Consider the following 21,249-nt stretch of genomic DNA (forward strand, 5'->3'; position numbering starts at 1 on the left):
ATTTCTTGGCAGCATATGTTATTAGAAGAGACTACATTGTCGTGGGAACAAATTAGGTTGGCTGGAATTATATGGGCGTCCATGGAAGTAAAGGGATTGGTTGGATGCGTAAGCGAGCAAACTATCCATGACCACGAGCTTTGGCAGGATGGATCAAAAGGTGGCCACGACTACGAAAATTGGTTGGATGCGATCATGATCCTTGACAGGGGAGCGGCGGCCACGAGCACGAACCTTGGCAGGAAGGAGGCGTTGAAGCGGCTTCGGCTCTTGGAGGGGACGTTGAAGCTTATGGAGAAAAACGCTGAAGCTTCGGCTTCGGATCCTAGAGCGAACGTTGAAGCGGAGCCGTTGCTGGAGGACGTTGAAGTGGAACAACTTCTGGAGAGAATGTTGAAGCATAGACGTTGCTGGATGACGTTGAAGCGGAGCCGCTGATGGAGGACGTTGAAGCGGAGCCGCTACTTGAGGATGTTGAAGCGGAGCGACTTCTGGAGAGAACGTTGAAGCGGCTCCTTATCTTTGATTGGCGACATGTGCAATGTGACTGGCCATACCATCTCCGAGGATGTAATATCAAGCTGGAAGTTCCATCGTGACATGTGCGTAGACTACAATTTCAACGCTCCCTGGTTTATTGAGGGTTTTACCGAGATCCAAAAGTTGCAGGACGTGGCAATCGAAGGCCCTTCCGCGGATGTGATCAAGTAACATGAAGCGGAAATCAAAAGGTTTTCCAAAAAGTTGAAGCTGAAACGGGTGGCTCTCCAAAGCACGAATGAGGCTTTTTCTAAGAAGAGCAAGCCATTGTTGAATGTCTTCCCTTGAATGTACTTCTGTCTTCTGAACTTCTTTTGCTTAGGTTTTTATTTTTAAAAGGCAAACAAAACGCCTAGTTTATGGTTTGGTTTTCTGGATTTTTGGGTTGATAGATAATTGTTTCCTATGAGGGTTTTGGATTATTCTTTGGGATAAATTATTTTAGAATAATGTTGTTTTGATTATGACTGTAAGTAGCACAGAAATTCAAGGAGAGTCATGGAACCGCGAATGTTGTATGACAGTGGAAAGTATAGGATGAAATTTGGGAATAACATGGTGTTTGGTTTCAACGCGGGAACCTAAAGTAGTCGGTTATGTATTTTTCCTGACAAGACTTACTTTCTTTTAGGGTTCCCCTCCCTCCCCAACAAAATGGATCCCAAGGCGTAAGTCCGCGTTTTATTGGCGATGTCGTATTGCTCGCGAGAAGTCCCCGGTCATTCCCCGTCGTGTGATAATTGATAACTGAGCCGTTTGGTGACTGATCCATTGATCCTCGAGCGGATCATTTGCTTCTACCATCTTAGAAGTCCCCAGTCACTCCTTGTCGTGTGATAACTGGTAACTGGGCCACCTGGTAACTGAGTCGTTGATTCCTGAGCGGATCATTTGCTTCTACCACCTTGATATCTGGGTTGAAGAATGAAATCGGTAAGTGGAAATTGATATTGTAAACGAGAGATTAATCTCCCACTGTGGTCGCCAATTGTTTGAGGGTGAAAACAGTTTCTGCTGATTTCGGTAATTTCGAGTGTGTGGGTGAGAAACGAGTCTAAACCCTAAACAATGTACTGCAGGGGAGTACTTTGATTCGAGAGATCAAACTGTACAAATCCGGCTTAAACCAATAAATGGTCGTTCCAGACTTGCTTTGGTCACAAAGTGAATGAGAAGGGTTGGTCTTAGGGAGAGAAGCGAAGAGAGTGTTGAGATCAGAATAGTTGATTCTGGAAGAGTAGTGGGTTGACGACTTGTATCAGAAAGTGAAACGCTAGCACATTGGAAGCCAACAAGTGATTTCTGAGTGTTGATTCTCCTGAACAAAACTTGTTCTTTGGTGGAGATAGGTGAGACCTATTTATACAAGTCGCAACGAAACGTACCCTGGTCTCCTAAGAAGTGGAAACGGTTGAGTAAATGAAAGAAAGCGATAACGGGTAACGCCTGGAATTGATGTTTCCATAATGAAGGAAACGTTTCACCATTACTTCTTGTATTTACCAACCACCTCACTCTTATGACACTTTCTTGTAACGCGCGTAGTGTACGCCGCACGCGGTAAACCGCCAGACCAATACCCTGATGAGCATCCCCCAGTTTGTGACATTTTTTGATATCTCGAGTGTTTTGTGTAGCATGTTGCTATTGTTTGGAAAGTTGAGCTTGGGAGGCTTGCCGGCTCGGTGGTGACCTTCGACGGTCGAGATTTTGCATCTTGAGAGGAAGGTTAGCCGTTGATTGTGGTTACCTTCCGTTGGTAACCAGTGGCGTGTCCACGGTGCTGGCATGGCTTGCGCATGCTCTTGGCGTGGCTAATTAGGGTTTGGTGCCTTAACTATAGAATTTGCATAGCTAAGTGTGCGTCGTGGACAAAGAGTTGAAAGCGTAGCCAAAGGTTTCCACAAGTCGTTTGGTTTAGTGGCAAGATTTTACGGCTGAGATTTGCATCTCAGAAGGAAGGGTAGCCATTGATTGTTGCAACCCTCCGTTTGGAAGCCAGCGGCATGGAGACATGGCAGGCATGGCTTTGGCGTGGCCAGATAAGGTCTTTGGCACCGTGGCCAAATTAGGGTTTTGGCACCGTGGCCAAGAGTTGGCACCGTAGCCAAGAGATTGCCACAAGTCGTTTGGTGGCAGGTTTGTACGGTGGTGCGGCTGGCATGGTTGGCATGCCTTTGGCGCGGAGATGTGGCTGGCATGGCATGCCATTGGCACGGTGGTGCGGCTGGCATGGTTGGCATGCCTTTGGCGCGGAGATATGGCTACTAGGGTTTAGCGTGTCGAAACCCTAGTTTAAAATATGTGGCACGCGTGATTGGTACGTTTGGCTAGCATGCGCGGCTGGCATGTGCACAGATGATATCAGTCAGTACCGAGGGCTCTGCCGTGGAGCATGGCATATAAAAAAGGTACCTCGGAAATTTTACGCAGACATGTTGAATGGTTCAATAAATGTGCTATTGGAGATATTGGTACTCACGGCTTCGTTTCTTTACATAGTGACGTCACGTCAGGCCTAGGTTTTACGATTTTAGCCCTGAACTAAAAACCACCATCAAAACTTGCATATCTAAAGGTTTAACTAATCCAATTAGATTGATTCTATACTCCATAATTAGATCTTATGAATATCTACAACTTTGTAGAATAAGTCGAAGGCTAATTCGTACCAATAGGGTCCAAACATCAATCTAGGTTAACTAGTCCTAAGCCCAAGTCTATGAAACAAGCCCAATACACAAGGCTGGTCCATCTAACGGTCATTAATAGTCAAAGACGGTCAAGTGGTTCAACTAACAGTCAACATCGGTTAAAGGTCAAGGTCCTGGTCAACTGAGTCCAAGGTTCACTGAGTCAAAGGTTAACTCCGTCACGAGTCAAGATCGGGTCAGCTGATTCAACTCAGTCAAAAGAACTGAGTCAACTAAGACTGATTCTGGCTTGAGCCTATGCACAGGCCAAAGAACTCTAATTCTAATGTATAATCATGGTGCATCACATAACCTGATAAGACCAGAATAATGAAATCAATACAATTACATTAAACCAACTCTCAATTCCAATTACAATCAAAAACTATGCCTACCTGCAATTGCAGCTTTTCCAAGATTTCTACAAGAGAGGTTCAATCATACAAACATCTAATCCCTCATCCCAAAACCTCAATCACATAATCTTCTTTTGCTGGATCGGAAACCTCATAGTTCAATACACTAACTGCATGTCATCTATAGAACTCATACACATCCATTCTCTACTCAATTCAAACAATACTGCATTACACACATCTCAGATTCATCTTCTTTTCATAAACACCATTAACTCAGCTTCTTCTAAATTCAGTTCACTCCCCCAACTGAACTATCAAACAACTCATTAAAGCACAAACATACACACCCAAACCAATTCTAATTCCATCTCCACCAGTCTCTAATTTCTATTTCAATTATGATACTCAGATTATCCATTACTCACTTTAACTGCACAACAAACCTTGTTCTAGGTTCAGCTGTAATACCACAACTTCATTACCCTGCCAATTTCATTCTCCTTGCACCTATAACAGTCCATACACCCACTTCAGTGACACTGCAAACTCCATGAACTACAACGCCATCACCACTACCAATTCATGTCATTCATATGCTACAATACCTCTTAGTTCATACCACCAACACCACTACCCTGCAAAATCTACTAAACTCAGCATATGTTGTCTCCATTCCTAAATCTCCAATAGCTGTAAAACCACCACCACTGCTACCAATTGAACAACACCAACAAGTTCTCCACTTGAATCAGCTCTATGTAATTTAACACAATCTAACTACAACCGCACTCCCTTCCATACTCATCTCATATCTTAACTCTACTTCTTTATACTCAATTGAAAAGATTAAATAACTTCAATAATCAAATCAGAAGAACTATTACCTCAATAAAGTTTCACTCCACAATTGAATCGAATCCTTCTTTGCTCCTGACTCGATTCAGCAGATCATTTCAATCTACCACCACCACTGATTTACAAAGAAACCCTAAATAATCCTCAATAGCCCTGCAACTTCAATCAAACACCAATTAAGAACAAACCCATCTTCAATTAGACTTATGAACCTTCAATTTCATCTTCAATTTCACACAATCCCTCAATCAACTCAAGAACCCTAATTCAATTCATCTTTTCAAAAACCCTAACTTCAGATTCTAATGATTCTTCCACCGTATCCCCTATTTCATGTCATACCCATCTATAATCATTCTCCTGCAACTCTAATTTTATCTTCTAAGTCTTCATAACATCAATCAAATCCACAAATCCTAATTTCAGAAACCCTATCTTCAATTGTAACAGCAACTCAATCTTCTTCTTCCCGCGCTCAAACAACCATAGCACCAACACCTACTTCTTCTATTCAACGACTATAAGCTTTATATGAATTACTCTCTCGAGATTCAAGCTCAATCCCTTGAAAATGAGATCGACAGAGAGAAGGAGAGAAAGAACAAAGAAGAAGAAGAAAGAGAAGAAAGGAAGTAAATGATTCTTCTCTCGGCACGTTTGTTGATAAGGCCGACCAGAAAATGATTAAGGCACCCAATAAGTGGATAAGGGCAGCCAGGTGGTTTAAAACAAAATGACTATTTTCCCTTCTCACTAATCCGATGATTTCTTCTTCGTCAGATATCCTAATGATTATGACGCGTTCGAGATATCCATATCGCATAACTTTTCGAGACCTATATGACGATACTAGTCTCGTTAATTTTTATTAATTAACGTTCGAGTTAAACTAATCGAGTTATTAGCGGCTAATACTTCTCTTGACTAGTCTAATAGCGCTGACAAGCTTGAGGGTCTTTACAGGAGTCAACTTACCTCCTCTTTATATCGTTCTCTCATTCTAAGAGGATAGTCACGAAGAGAATGATTCAATAATCTTCTCTTACTTTTGTAAGCCACTAACTTTATCACCCAACGGAAGACCGAGATATATACTTGGGAAATTTGACCTTTTACACCTCAACATATTAGAAAATTCATCAATGTCTTCAATGAGAGCTACTCCACGAAATCAATTTTTGGAAAAGTTGATTTTCAATCCCGAAATTAACTCAAAACAAAGAAGTAAATATCGAAGAGAGTCTACTTGATCACGCTTCACATTACGAAAAGCAACGGTATCGTCGCTAATTGGATGTGGTTAAATTTAGTTACCTCATTCTTCACCAAGAAACCCGCAATTTTACCAAAATTCTTGTGCCTTACTCAACATATGACACAAAACCTCTCCAACAAAAATAAGGAGAAATAGAGAAAGGGGATCACCTTGACGAATACCCTTTTCTCTACCACAAAACCCATGAGTGGTTCCATTCACAAGAACCAAAAAATTTGAATAAGATAATCAATCCGTATACAAGCACGCCAAATTCCTCCAAAGCCCATTTTAAATAAGGCTTCATTTTAGAAATTCCAATTCATATTATCAAAAGCCTTCTCAAAATCTATTTGCACACTAAGCTCGGCATTTTTGACGTAGTCTAGAATCCACACATTAATTTTCTATCAAAACTCCAACTAAAATTTGACGCACTTTAATAAAGATAGATTGAGTGGTAGAGATTAATATAGGAATATATACCTTTTAAACACTCCTCTAGTACTTTGGAAATAATTTTGTATACGCTTTCTATAGGTCTAATAGGCCGAAAGTCCTTTACGTTCTCCACACCAATCTTCTTAGGAATTAGCGCTATAAAGTTGTTCTTTAAAGAAGTATCGAGAATGTTGTTATGATGGAAATCTTTAATCACCTTCATCAAGTATTCTTTAATGAATTCCCACCCAACAATATAAAATTTCATAGGGAAACGGTCCGCACTCGGATCTCTATCCACTCCCGGAGCATGAATCGCTTTCATCACATCTTCTTCACTAAACGGCCTCTCTAACAAAACTCTAGCATTCTCATCAATACCTAAGCACATATTCTTAATTCTCGGTCTATGATTAGATAATTCCTTAAATGCTACCTCAAAGTGATTTGCAATACCTTCTTTAATCTTATATTTATTCCTGGTTCATACCATTGATGCGATGGTTATAGACGTGGTTTCTTTCTCTATTCGTTCTTAACATACGATGAAAATGCTCTCTAGATTTTCGACGAATGAAAATTTCCTTACGTCTATGAGCCTTTTTAAAATCAACTTTCTTTGTCATGAGCATGTCCTCTTCAACCTCGGTTAGAAGTTTATCATCACTCATATCATCCAAAACTTGCATATTTTCAAGAGCGGCATCAAAAGCTCAATCTACACTCCCAAAACCTCATTATTCCATATCTTTAATTTGTCTTTCAAGGTAATTAATTTCTTTGAAAAACATGTGCTCGCCGTACCTACAAAAAAAAAAAGATTTCCACCATTATTTTATCCAATAAATGATGTTAGTATTTTCTAGCCATGATAATCAAAAACGAAATGGTCAAGCCCCCAACCAGTCATAATAGAACACTGTTCAATGAGAAAGTGATCCGGAAAAGGTCTTGCATGCCGCCTAATGATGAAATTTGGAAAATGTTCCTCCAATCAAGGAAAATAAAAACCGATCAATTTTACTCTTCTTGTTAGGCGGCCTACTCCATGTATACTTCGCTCCGGAAATCGGGTAATCCACAAGCTCCGAAAATCTGTTAAACCAATATTTCTTTGTTTTCTTTCTTAATTTTTTTTTTATCATGTCGACTTCAAAGATGGTAACCTTGAGGAGTTCAGATGGAGGTTATTTTGATGCTGAAGAAGTTGTTGCTCTTCAACCTCTAACCATTAAGCACACGATTGAAGACAATTGTGCAGATAACGGGATTCCCTCACCCAATGTAACAAGCAATACTTGGGCTAAAGTTCTTGCACATTGTAAAAAACACGTTGATGATATTCCTAAAAAGGATGATGGTAAATTCGAGGATCCATAGCTTCAGAAAAGGGATGCGGAGTTTCTTAAAGTCGATCAAGCTACATCGTTTGATCTTGGCTAAAAATTATTTGGATATCATGCACTAGCTGAATTTAACTTGCCAGGCAGTTGTAGATATGACCAAGGGAAATACACCAGTGGAGATAGCAAGACGTTCAACAATCAACATCGAGAATGACTTCACCAAAATTGCTTGGAGAGTTTGTATGCATCAGGAGAGTTTACTGTCTCAGCAATTTTTGCTAAGTATGTTGGTTCTATCTATTTGTTTGGAGCCTATGTATAGCTAGCTAGTATTTATGGGTTAAGTGAAGCTTTATTGAAGAAAAACATTCCCACATTAGGTTAGGTATACAGATGGGCTCACAGGTACCTCCAAGCTAGAGGTTAAGACATTCATGATTTCTAGATACGATTAACATACTAGAGTTGCATTATCTATTTTTCTTAATAAGCAAAACCAAGTCAATCGAGTACAATAAAATTTGGGGAGGATCTCCGTTAGACAGCGTCACAGCCTCATACCTATCCGGTAAAAGTTGATCTGGATGAGCATGAATTGCTACAACAAATTTGTTCAGCACTTAATTGTGCAAAGAAACGTAAGCAAATAGAACTAAAACATTTGGCTAGGCTAGTTCTTTTAACTGAGCACTCAATCCACAAGAAACAAATGATCCGATGCATCTACAACCGACGCTTTGGCCGAGTGGTTAAGGCGTGTGCCTGCTATTTCCCCGCGAGAGTTCAAATCTCTCGGGCGTCGCAAAAGACATCCTGTTAATTTTTCCGGTTCCAATAAAGTTGATTGACATGGGGGTATAAAACAAATCAATTAATGTCTTCGTACATTTACCAAACCGAATGGATCATTTGACTTAAATTTCATGACTTAATTTTTTCATCAATTAAATATAAGAGGACCGATGGCTGATAATAGCTTTTTTAATAGTAATTTTTTTATTTTTTAAAATTTCATATTAATCTTCAACATCCGTATACTTGAGCTAATGGTGGAGAAATTAAGTCTGAAAATTTGAGTCAAGGGATCCGTTTATCATCTCTCTTTAAGTAGTTACTGACCTCTCTAGTCTTGGAGGTAACTGTGAGACCATACGTGAGCCTATCCAACTATACTCCACATAGACTTGAGACTAATAGTGTCCCATCAAACACTTTAGAGATAAGAATGTAACAATAGCTAAAATTAGGCAGGAGCGTATGACATGGTTATAATATTATTATGAAATGTTTATAATGACATTATCATAACATGACATCGGTGATGCCATTTTTTCTACAAAACTCAAACCAAAAATAAAGTTTTGCGCTCTAACAAAAAATGGATGCATTCTAGAAACAAAAGGGTTAATTATTTGTGAAGCAAAAACATTTTATTTTTAACTTCTTTCTGACTTTTATTTTTGGAAAAGCAGAAACATATCTGCTTCTGATAACAAAACAGGTTATTTATTTTATTTCTCCTGACCCGAGTTTCTTAATATGGTTGTTAATTATAAATAAGTTCGGCAAGTGAAAATACATACCAGAGAGTTGCATTCTCTATTCAAGTCAATGGGGTATGATGAAATATTGGTCAAATCACATGGAGATTGTTGAGTGTAGCACAAAGAAGTTCAGTCTTAAGAACTAATTTTGTTGTGGAACTTTCGGAGACAGTCTCATTTTCGGTTAAAGTTGATCAAAATGATCACGAAATGCTGGTTATTCACGCAACACTTCATTGTGCAAAGAAATGTAAACAGTTGCTTCCATATAAAGTCAATAATCAGCTAATACACAACAATCAACTACTTTCATATTTCAATATCCTAATATGCTTTTGCTTGAATAAAATTAATACTAATATATTAAATAATCATTTTCAACTGTAATAAAATCATAGAACTACTAAAAATAAAATCTTCATTTACTAAAAAAAATGATCACAAACAACATTATTGAAGATGAATTATTTTTTTCACCTAAACTTAAGCAAAAATTAGAAAGAGGATGTCTTCTTTATGTTGCCACATAGGAAATACATATAACAACCATTAAAAAAGCTCTTACTGATTGATTGAAGGGTCATTTTATTGCTAGGTGGGACTTAGTCAATTACATATGCAACCTAAAACTGGTTGGATTACATCCGAACGATTATACTGTATTCTTCGTAAATAAAGAATATTTGCTAAACGACCTGGAGGGTTTTGACTATACTTTTTAATTTACATGTATTTAAAAAAACAATTAAAAAAATAACTAATTTTCTGGTCTAGAATTCTACTTAACAGAGAATGAAAATGAATTTAGTTCATAGATAAATTAAGTTATGTGTTGGAAGTGTTAATTAGATAATGTTAATAAATAGTCATTTCAACGCTCCTAAGATATTACATATCCCACCAATTATCCTGACTGAAAATAGCTTGGCTTCCCTGAAGCAATTTTAAGCTCCCAAAATGACCTTCAATCTTAAACCAAAAGCGTAACTTTAAGCTGTTAGGCCAAGCCCTATAACTTATTTGAAGCTAAGGGAAAAGGGTCTTAGGACAACCTTATTATGGTGTTGTGTCATCCTTAGCTATACTACACCGAAACTCAGTTTTAGTAATTGTATAGGTTAAAAGATAATTAAGAGAGAGAGAAAAAAAAAAAAAGAAGATATAATAGGTAAAAGAAAGAATTTTAGTAAAAAAAGAGTGTGAAAATGAGAAGTTTTAGTGTAAAACTGTGAAAACCAGAAACGGATACTCAATTTCCGTAAAGTAAAAAATCACACAAAAACTGAGTTTTCGTATCTTTTCCCTTCCTTACAAGGTATATTAGATGTGATCACCCTTTTACTGGCGACATGGAAGATTATAATGGTTTGATTTTGCGATAATTAAGCTATAGCGAAACAAAATCGCTTACCATAATGCCTGGCCTTAGAATACATTGTGCTCCTGCAGTATATTTTATTGAAGATGTGGAATCGTTTTTGTCTTTTTGCAAATGGAAGAATTCAAAAGCTCCCTGTATGCAACGAAATCAAGTTTCTCGTATTAGTCTAGTCAATTCTTTATGAATCCATAACAACTTTTCGAATTCAAGGGAAGACCTAGTCATATGATGCATGAGTACATCAACAGTTCGACAATGTAAGTCATATTTAAGGAGTTGTAATAATTTGTAACAACTATACTTGTATATATAGATAGAGTAGGGCTAGCTGGTGGTCTACTTTTAATGTGGAAAGATAGAATTAAATGTGATATTCAGCATGCCTCTAATAACATTATTCATGTTGTTTCCAACCTTCATCCTGCTAAGTCTGATGTGCATATCTCCTTCATGTATGGGTCCACATATTCTGATATTAAAAAGACTCAATGGGAGGCCATGAATAGAATTAGTGATAATATGCTGCAACCTTGGCTAGTTATAGGTGATTTGAATGTACACCTTCATAGTTTAGATGTCACTTCTTCTATATCTCAAGATGATAAATTTGTTCAAGAACAAATTAATAATTGTGGGCTTATGGATTTAGGTTATATAGGAAGAGATTTTACTTGGTCAAGTAATAATATGGGCACAGGCACTAGGAAGTATAGGATTGATATGGATTTAGGGAATCAACAGTGGTGTAATGAATTCTCTAATGCTAAATTATGTCATCCAGTTCAAGCAGGGTATGACCATTGTCCTATCATGTTAAACACAGAAAAACAAGATATAAATTTGTCGAAACTTTTTAAATTCTTTGTAATGTGGATTATACATGTTGCCTTTAAGAATCAACTTGAAATTGCTTGGAATTCCAATATTTTGGGCTCTCCTGCTCATCAATTGTCTGAAAAGCATAAGATAACTAGAATTAGATTTTCCAAATGGAATAAGATAGAATTATGTGATATAGGCAGTAATATAAATGCTTTGCAGGACCAACTTCTTTCCATTCAGAATGAACCTATATCTAGTCTTCAGAATGATAAACTCATTGAGATAAACAAAAAACTTGAATTCTGGTTTGAGATAAAAACTGATTTCTATAAACAAAAGTCTGGGGATAGATTTATCATTGATGTAGATAACAATTTTAGATATTTTCATACCCTTGCAAACAGAAGAATGCATAGGAAAAATATTGATTGTTTGTGTGATATGAATGGCAACTGGTATGACAAGAGAGATGATATGGCTAACATTCTTATTCAACATTTTAGCTCTGTTAGTAGCTCTAATTTTCAGCAAATTCCTGATGATACTTTTGATATTATTCCAACAATCATCACTAATGATGTGGCTGAGAGTTCTATTAGAATACCATCTGCTGAGGATATTTTTACTATGGTTAAAAGCATGGATTGATGGATCTCTCCAGGGCCTGATGGCATTCAAGTTGGCTTTTATAAAGCCAATCGGAGCATTGTTGGTAATACTGTTGTTCAAGTTGTGAAAAATTTCTTCATATCTGGTAACATGCCTAGAGACTTTAATAAAACTTTTCTTACTTTGATTCAAAAAGTTGATATTGCTAAATATCCTGCAGATTTTATACCCATAGGTTTGTGTAATACAATCTATAAAATTATCTCTAAGATTTTAGCAAACAGGATTAAACCTTTTTTAAAGAAAATTGTTTCTCCTTATCAGTCAGCTTTTGTCCCTGGTAGAGCTATTCAGGACAATATAATAATTGCCCATGAAATGATTCATACCATGAAGCACAAAGAAGGATTCAGTGGCACTATGGCCCTAAAATTAGACCTTTCTAAGGCCTTTGATAGACTTGAATGGCCTTTTCTGCTAGGCATGCTGGAAAAAATAGGATTCCCTGAAAATTTTTGCAAGTATACAGAACAATGTATCTCCACAACTAATATCTCTATTTTACTCAATTAATGGGTCTCCCACTAATGAGTATAGTCATACTAGAGGATTAAGACAAGGGGATCCTTTATCCCCTTATCTTTTTATAATAGCCATGGATTACTTATTTAGGCTCTTAGTTAATGCTTCTAATAATCATATCATTGATGGTGTAAAAGCTGCTAGAAATGCTCCTGCAATCACTACTCTTTTGTTTGCAGATGATATCTTAATTTTTACTAAAGATGATATGCACAATATAGCAGGTATAGTTGAAACTCTCAATCATTTTGGTAAGTACTCTGGTCAAATGCTCAATTTCTATAAGTCTAGTGTCTATTTTAGTACGTAATAACATTATCCCTACTAGCAGAATATATCTTTGTATTGCTCTTGATATGATTGAAATGAAAGATACAGACAAATATCTGGGTGTTACTTTGTTAATGGGTAGAGACAAATCCAAAGCTTTAAAACCCATTTTACAGAGTTTTAACTCTAGACTCATACCTTGGAAAGGAAAAAGTATGAACTATGCTGCTAGATCAACAATGGTAAAGCATGTTCTGAATTCTCTTCCTACTCATCAAATGGGTGTTTTTAGAATTCCTAAAAACATCATAAATCAATTAGATACTATTCAGAGAAAATTTTGGTGGGGTAAAGAAAACAATTCCAAAGGTATATACTTCATAGGGTGGGATAAACTTCAGATTCCTAAAGCACTAGGTGGCCTAGGATTTAGAAATCTAGAAAATTTTAACACTGCCTTGTTGACTAAATTAGCCCGGAAAGCTTGTAATGATGATGATTCCCTTTGCTACAAAGTTCTTAAAGCTAAATATTCTAGAAATGGTAATTTTCTTCATCTAGATAAGCTTAAGGATGATTGTTCTTGGATATGGAGAAATCTATATTCTGGTCTGGAAATTGTGCAACAAAATACTTAGTGGTTAGTTAGAAGTGGTACTAAAAATAATATTTGGCTAGATTGTTGGGTTATAGGTTTGAATAGCCCACCTGTTCCTGTTGTAGGTTCATCTAGCCTTGAAAATTATACTTTGGTCTGTGATTTGTTTTTAACAGACACTAGACAATGGAATATTGATGTGGTAAATACCCTCTTTTCTTCTAATTGTGCTAATCTAATTCTAAGTATGACAATTCCAACCACAGGTGAAGATACTATGATCTGGAAACCAGATAGACAAGGTAAGTTTTCTGTGAAAAGTGCATACAACACTATCAGCACAAGGGAAGTTAACTTCATTGTTGCCAATAGTAACATCCCTAGAGAGGTATGGAAAAATTTGTGGAAATTTAAAGTTCCACATAGAGTACATATTTTTATTTAGAAATGTATCAAGAAGATTGATCCAACTAGAACCACCATCTCCAAATATAAACTTGATATTGACACCCAATGTGTTTTCTGTAGAACCAATGAGGAAACCATGAATCATCTGTTTCTAGAATGCAGCTTTAGTAGAGCTATTTGGTTTGCAACGAGAATAAACATTGATACAGTTAAGAATGAATTTACAGATTTTGATACTTGGATTTCAAATTGGTTTCATTCTACAGGTACTAACACTACTACTTTGTGTCTTAGTGAAGAAAATTTAATTTGCAAGTTTATGTGTGTGATCTGGCAGATTTGGAAAGAAAGGTATTCAGTTATATTTAAGAATAAAAATCCTAACATGCAGATAACCATTGCTAGAGTAAATAATTTATACTCTCAGTGCATTCATCTTCTTTATAATCATAACAATTCTGTCACCAATATTATGCAAAAAAAGATCTGGATAGCTCCAGATAAAGAGCTTGTAAAACTCAACTTAGATGGATCTTATATTACTCAGACTAAAAGAGGAAGTATATGACTAATTCTTCATTATCAAAAAAAAAAAAAAAAAGTTGCAGAAACAAGGTTCCGCACAAGTACACGACAGTATTTTCGACAAAGGTAAGAGCACAATTTCAAATTACTTGTGTGTACTTTAGACAGGGAACCAGTGCATCCATAATCAATAAGTTGCAACTTGCTGGGTGTAAACCAAGTCCAACTATATTACTGGATCAGACCCAAGTTGCAAATGCTAAACCTAAAAAATCCTTCAAAACCAAAATCTAGCGACTGCCGTTTGAAAAATAACAATCCTTTCCGTTCAAGTTTTAGGTATTGAATTCTCACGATCGCTTCTTCCACCGTCTGCTTTTCTTTCTCTGCTCAACCAATATTTCTTAGTTTTCTTTCTTTTTAACTTTTTTTTAATCATGTCGACTTCAAAGATGTTAACCTTGAGGAGTCCTGATGGAGCTTCTTTTGATGTTGAAGAAGTTGTTTCTCTTTAATCTCTAACCATTACGCATATGATTGAACACAATTGTGCTGATAATGGGATTCCTTTACCCAACGTAACAGGCAGTACTTTGGCTAAAGTTCTTGAATATTGCAAGAAACATGTTGATGATATTCCTAAAAACGCTGATGGTAAAGCCGAGGATCCAGAGCTTCAGAAATGGGACGCAGAGTTTCTTAAAGTCGATCAAGCTACATTATTTGATCTTATTTTGGCTGCAAATTATCTGGATATTAAGCACTTGCTGAATCTGACTTGCCAGGAAGTTGCAGATATGATCAAGGGAAAGACACCAGAGGAGATCCGCAAGGCATTCAACATCGAGAATGACTTCACCAAAGAGGAAGAAGAGGAGGTCAGGAGGGATAACCAGTGCGCTTCCGAATGATTTGAAAGCAAATTTAACTATGTGTGCATGGTTGTTTTTGTATGTTTTAGACAATTTTATTTGATTCAATAAGTGATTTAGGGTTAACTGCAAGTGTTTTGTTCTTCTTCGGTAAAGATTTTAAGTGTTTTATATTTAAATGCAAGTGTTTTGTTCTTGTTCAGTAGAGATTAGATATTTTATTCATATTATCTTGAATTGGGATGAATTACTCTTTTCCTTCTTGTTACCAGCTAGGCTCAAATCTTAACGTGCACTTGACTATTCATAGCTTGTACACTAGAACTAGAATATGACCCGTAACGGCCCGGATTTTTGCTATTTTTCATATCACTGAACTTTTCTCTTGTGTTGTGCATAGATAACACATCTGCATTTTGTTGTTGTTGATGACATATGGTCGTTGCTTAGATGGGTATACTATTAAAATAGCGAAACCCACTCTAAAATTGTACCAATACTGCCATGTATATACTTCATTTATCAGCCTAATTTGTCCTTACGATAATATGCAAGTAGGATATGACACCTTAGAGAGTTCTGAAGAACGGGGACGACACGGTCTGGGTTAGTGTCGGGGCCAAATCTTAGAAGTGATAAATATCTGGTCTGGAGATTTTATTTAACTAAGTTGAAGTGTTTTGATTATACCTTTCGAAATCGGAAATCGGAAATTTCACTACTTCTTCCGATTCACGCTATGTAGCATTTCCCATACCTAATATAGGCATCACACTTCCGGAACTCAATGTTATTGCATTTATATTACCCATACCTAATCTCTAGCTTCGTTTAGTACCTGTGTAGGAAAAGATAATCTATTGATTGGGGTATTATCTTGTACTTGCGTATTGCTTGGATTGAATTTAGATTTTATAGACTACAGTGCACCAACGCGTCCAATTATATCTCACCACCAAATTGTTATCATATATTGCTATTAGGTTATTTAATGAATGAACACGAAACTTCATGAAGGACAGAACAATATCCATTTTTGTTCTACATCCACGCAAAACTCCAGATAATTGAATGAAAATTGGGAAAAGGTTGAAAAATGGAGATTAAAATAACCAAAGAAACAACTGGGAGGCAATATATTCAAATAAAAATCCAAAGAATCGGTGCAACTTGGTGGAGCATTATACTTGAATAAAAATATTAGATAACACCCCAACTTTTAACTTATAGATAAAGGTTGGATTTTTATATCTAGGTATCTAGCAACCGTAATAGATAAAATTACCAACCTTAACCTTTATGTGCTTGCCATATATAGCAAATTACGTTAAAAGCAACAAAATTATAGTGGGAGTTAAGTTAGATGTGTTCTTAATTATTTCGAGCATATGCTTCTTCATATTCCTGTAGGGTTTCAAAAGAAATTAAAAGAAAAAATCTTCCTTACTCTTCCACCTCTCTATATCAAAAACAAAAAAGAAAAAAAGAAAACTGAGTTAAGCTAATTCAATTATTAATCTTAATTAGCATATTGATCGTTAACAAAAATAGCAGAGTTAGAAATTTTAAAGATTACTATGACCCGTTTTTGTCTTTTTGCAGCCCTAATAATAGGTTTAAAAAAAGTAGTAAAAAATATAATGGAGTGTCGCCAAATTGTATGACTATCTTCTTAAGTTTTTCATTTTCTGTATGCTAGTGCCACTGAATTGTGAATCAGAAGAATATAACTTGGAGTATACCAAGACCATTTATTGGAGTTCTCAGAAGCACCAGTACCCAAAACAAAAAGGAGCAATGTATAAAATTATTAGTGCAAAATTATAGCCATCAACTTAAAGATCACATGTTTATGGTACACATGATTTTTCTGGACTGCAAAAGATTTATTATATGTCAACTCAAACAATACCAGTGAAAAAGGTCGGTATTCATGAACTCATACGTATTCTCTAGAATTTGATGCAGTTTTGGTGGCCGAGATCGATCAAAATAAACGTTCAACTTGGAAGAATGGGCTCCAATTTTGAGCTCTGAACCTGTATATTAAAAGGAAAATGGATCATAAATTTAGAATTTTGAGGGCCAAATCTTACTTAATTGTCTCAACAGTAGTCGCAATATAAGATTTGTTGTGTGTCTTATCTGCCAACCTTTTGGTGAATATACAAATGAACAACACATAAAACACTCATATTTGTAAATGTAAACTTGATTGTCAACAGCAATCTGACTTGCTTAATGGTTCTATGGCAGCAATATTAGTTACTAAAGCTCCACAGATATATGTGCCTATTTTTGGGTTTTCCCCCACTTAACTAATGTACATATGCTGAAGAGATATATGTGCAAACTGTATCGGTGATTCTGGTGTCTTTAAACACGAAAGTCCTTGACATGGTTGGTGCCGAAAATGCAGAGCAGACATAAATTTAGAACTTTAATGTAAGTACCTGAACTTGCTCGGAGACCTTCGCAGTTAGTTGACTGGAGGGATTCTTACGAACGCTAGGTTCCAACACTTCGAATTCTACTTCCCCATTTTGGAAGTTGTGAACACAGAAACTGTGCTTTCAGCCTTTAAGGCAAGACCCTCCGCAACAATTCCCAATGGAACTGGGAAGATCTCTAGAAATACTCCCTAAGTACCGTTCTCTGTTAGGAATTGCAGTTCAACTTTCGTAGTAGTATATTGGTTAAATTCACGATACTGATCAAAATTCTGAGAACACTACAAAAGGAATGAATCGTTCAGAAACATATAAATGCAGCTTAAAGTAATAGGTGATTTCATAAAGAATTACATACCATAACATCAAGTTATCATAGACAGGATAACGTACGAACTCATAATTCCCTTGTATCCATCCGTACATACTCTTGAGGAAGGAGGATGTAACGTTATAGTGCCACATCGGCATTCGACAATAAATCGAATAAGTTTCATCAACAATGTTCAACTTTACATAAATGGAAGAATCATGATTACAACATCCAAATCTCAGTAGACAACCATACCTTTATATTTCTCCAAGTACCATAATTTTCGAAGAAAATTCATGTAATTTGTGCCTTTTTCGGCCTCGCCAATACGGGAGAAAATTTTGGAGGTGGTTGTGGGACTTTTGGAAGGGCTGTCGACTATCTGGGAACCATTTGAAAAAAGTGATAGCCTGATAGGGTATGGACTGCACAAAATTGGACCCAATTTACTCAGCAAAATTAACTTCAACGATTTCCTAATATAGGTAGGAATTAACAAAGTGTAGAATTTTTGCTGATTGAAAATGAAACCTACACATCATAAGCCATATCACAGCAAGTTACTAACTAAGTTATGCACCACACATCATTAGTATTAGGAGTGACAATACACTTTGAACAAAAAGAACTGATCGTAAACCCTTCTAACAATAAGCACAGACAAACTTGAATAAAACTCATCGGTGGACCACACATCATAAACATTATCAGTGAGTCAGTGACAACACACTATGATGTTACAAAACCTGTAGGTAATTGTTAAAAAATTCATAAACACAATTGTGAATCTGCTACACATCATAATGTGCTTTGAACAATGTTTGGACCTGAATATTAAGCTGCCATTCCTGTGAACAATAATCACAGACAAACTATTTTTTCTAATACAAATCTAAATGCTAACTGATTAGTGGTTGCAACAATTACCACAACAATATGATGAATAAAATAGTATGAGGAATGCTTGATTAGGCTTTCGGTTCTATTCAAACCCGAAAATCAGGAGAATCCATATTTCAGGTAACCAAGAACACAGTCATAAACGCAATTGTGGGTGATTGAAAAAGAATTGCCAAAACAACATTATGAATGTAGAAAATGATTTATTAGTGGTAAAAAAATGACAATATGAGAATGCTTGATTAAGCTTTGGGTTATATTCAAATCCCAAAATTAGGAGAACCCCAATTCAGATAACCACACACAGAGCCATAAACACATTATATTGAAAAAGAATTACCTAAATATTTCGGAATTCTGAATTAAAACTGAAAAATCAAACTATCACTAAAAGAATCAAATAAAAAATAATCGGGCATTACCTAGGGTATCACTAATTTTGGTCATCAATACGACCTGAGAACTGTGAGAGAACCGATCTGATTCTCATCGGAATTTCGTACTTATGTCGGATCCTACCTATCTCCTGATCGAGCCTGAGAGAATATGCGACTGAAACATGGAAAGATGATGACCTTGTCTAGAGTTTATGTAGTGGATTTTTCTTTTTTAAATGGATGATGTCGCATGTAATGTATGAGGTCTTTAATTGGTGCTAATTCTGTGAGAAGAGAAGATCAGGGGATAAGTTGTAACGGAAGATTATAGTAGCGCAGATATATGCCCTTAATTAGTGCTACTTTAATTGGGATTATATACAAAACAGACAAAGAGGATGAATCTGAACGGTTGGATCTGGGCGTTGAACATAGGTTGTCTCTCAGCCACGATTTGTCTTTCCACTTTGGAAGCAAATACTGGCCGTGGATCGTAAAAATACACCCTTCCAAAACCGTCGGATGGGTAAAAAGACATTTGTTTTGGTAAGAATGATATAGATAGAAAACATTATTTGGTGCACATAGCGCAGCTGAATTTGATTGGTGTCTAATTTGAAACAAAAAGCTTGATTAGGAACATCCGCTGCTTGGTAGAGAAGAAAAATTGTGTTTGCAAATACTCACAGGTCTTTGACAAAGTGGGTTCTTGGTGATGGGTCAGATATTAGTGTTTGGGAAGACATTTGGTTTGACACTATCCCTTTGAGTACCCTTTGCATAACCATTCACCACCATCACAGTATAAACCATAAATTTGTAATTTGCAAGGTGTATAAAACAAAATCAATTAAACTGGACACTTACCAAACACTCTAAAGTGTGTGTGTGTGTTGGCTGTTGGGTTTGTGATTTATTTGGAGCCTATGTATAGCTAGTATATAGTGGGTTAAGTGAAGTTTTTATTGAAGAAAAACATTCCCACATTAGGTTAGGTATACAGATGGGCTCACAGGTACATCCAACCTAGAGGTTGAAGACATTGATGATTTCTAGATATGATTAACATACTAGAGTTGCATTCTCTATTTTTCTTAATAAGCAAAACCAAGTCAATCGAGTACAATGGAATTTGGGGCGGATCTCGGGTAGACAGCCTCATACCTATCCGATAAGAGTTGATCTGGATGAGCATGAATATTCATGCAGCACTTAATTGTGCAAAGAAATGTAAGCAAATGCAACTAAAACATTTGGCTGGGTCTTTTAACTTCTCTATTAGAGCCTTCAATCAACAACGAATAAATGATCCAACAATCGACGCTTTGGCCGAGTGGTTAAGGCGTGTGCCTGCTAAGTACATGGGGTTTCCCCGCGAGAGTTCGAATCTCTCAGGCGTCGCAAAATGTCTTTTTGCATACTCTATGGAGATCTCCTTATTTTGGGGTCCCAAAGTTTTGTGGTGATCGTGATTTGTTTTCTTTCTAATTAGGAGTAGAATATTTTGAACCAACTAATCATCCTGGCTTGGTGCGTTTTAAACCAGAATAATTTGATTTGTGTGGGGAGGACATTAGGATGATAAAATCCGGTATAAACTAGAACAATTCGCATCGTATTTCAAGCGGCATTTTTCCGCACCCTAACAGTGGGAAGACTTCCCATCCAATATAAAATCTTGTTGTTGTGCATGAAGGAAGAGAAGCGATGGAAATGAAAAATCACTATGGAGTCAAGTGATGGGCAGTTGCATTTTCTTCATAGATAAACAGGTGATGAATGAGAGAGATCCACATTCATGCTTCACTTTGAAATAAAGAATTTCTGCGCTCGTCTGACACTATCGTGCACCACCATTCACCGCCACTAGAGGTGTAAAACGTGCCGGCCCGGCACAATCCAGTCTACGAAATCACGTGCTTAGCGTGCTATGTACCGTGTTGTGTTGTGCCGGAGATTATGACGTGTCGTGTTGTGTCGTGCCAGAAAAATAAATATGTTGTATCGTGCTGTGTTGTGTCGAGCGCATTTATTTTATATTTTCCAATATAAATGTTTTTCAAATATTTAGGTATTATACGTGTTATTATGAAAATAAGTCAATATAAC

The 21,249-nt window shown here is 36.6% G+C and overlaps 1 long non-coding RNA gene, 1 other non-coding gene and 1 pseudogene across 3 annotated transcripts; 2 read left to right on the top strand and 1 right to left on the bottom strand.

The window, feature by feature from the left end:
• Positions 1-14,665: 14,665 nt before the first annotated feature.
• Positions 14,666-15,139, top strand: LOC113301495 (annotated as a pseudogene).
• A 1,791-nt stretch (positions 15,140-16,930) lies between these two features.
• Positions 16,931-19,476, bottom strand: LOC113303931. Of its 2 annotated transcripts, XR_003337917.1 has the most exons (5): positions 19,186-19,476; positions 18,119-18,288; positions 17,909-17,979; positions 17,554-17,831; positions 16,931-17,139 (listed from the first exon to the last, which is right to left on the bottom strand). It is a non-coding gene; the product is annotated as an uncharacterized LOC113303931 (long non-coding RNA). The 2 variants fall into 2 exon arrangements; XR_003337916.1 differs by having other exon boundaries at positions 17,909-18,288.
• Positions 19,477-20,459: 983 nt separating this feature from the next.
• On the top strand, positions 20,460-20,541 carry TRNAS-GCU. Its single transcript has one exon. It is a non-coding gene; the product is annotated as a tRNA-Ser (tRNA).
• The last annotated feature ends 708 nt before the right edge of the window (positions 20,542-21,249 follow it).

This window comes from Papaver somniferum, chromosome 8 (assembly GCF_003573695.1).
Source record: "Papaver somniferum cultivar HN1 chromosome 8, ASM357369v1, whole genome shotgun sequence".
NCBI classification, from domain to species: domain Eukaryota; kingdom Viridiplantae; phylum Streptophyta; class Magnoliopsida; order Ranunculales; family Papaveraceae; genus Papaver; species Papaver somniferum.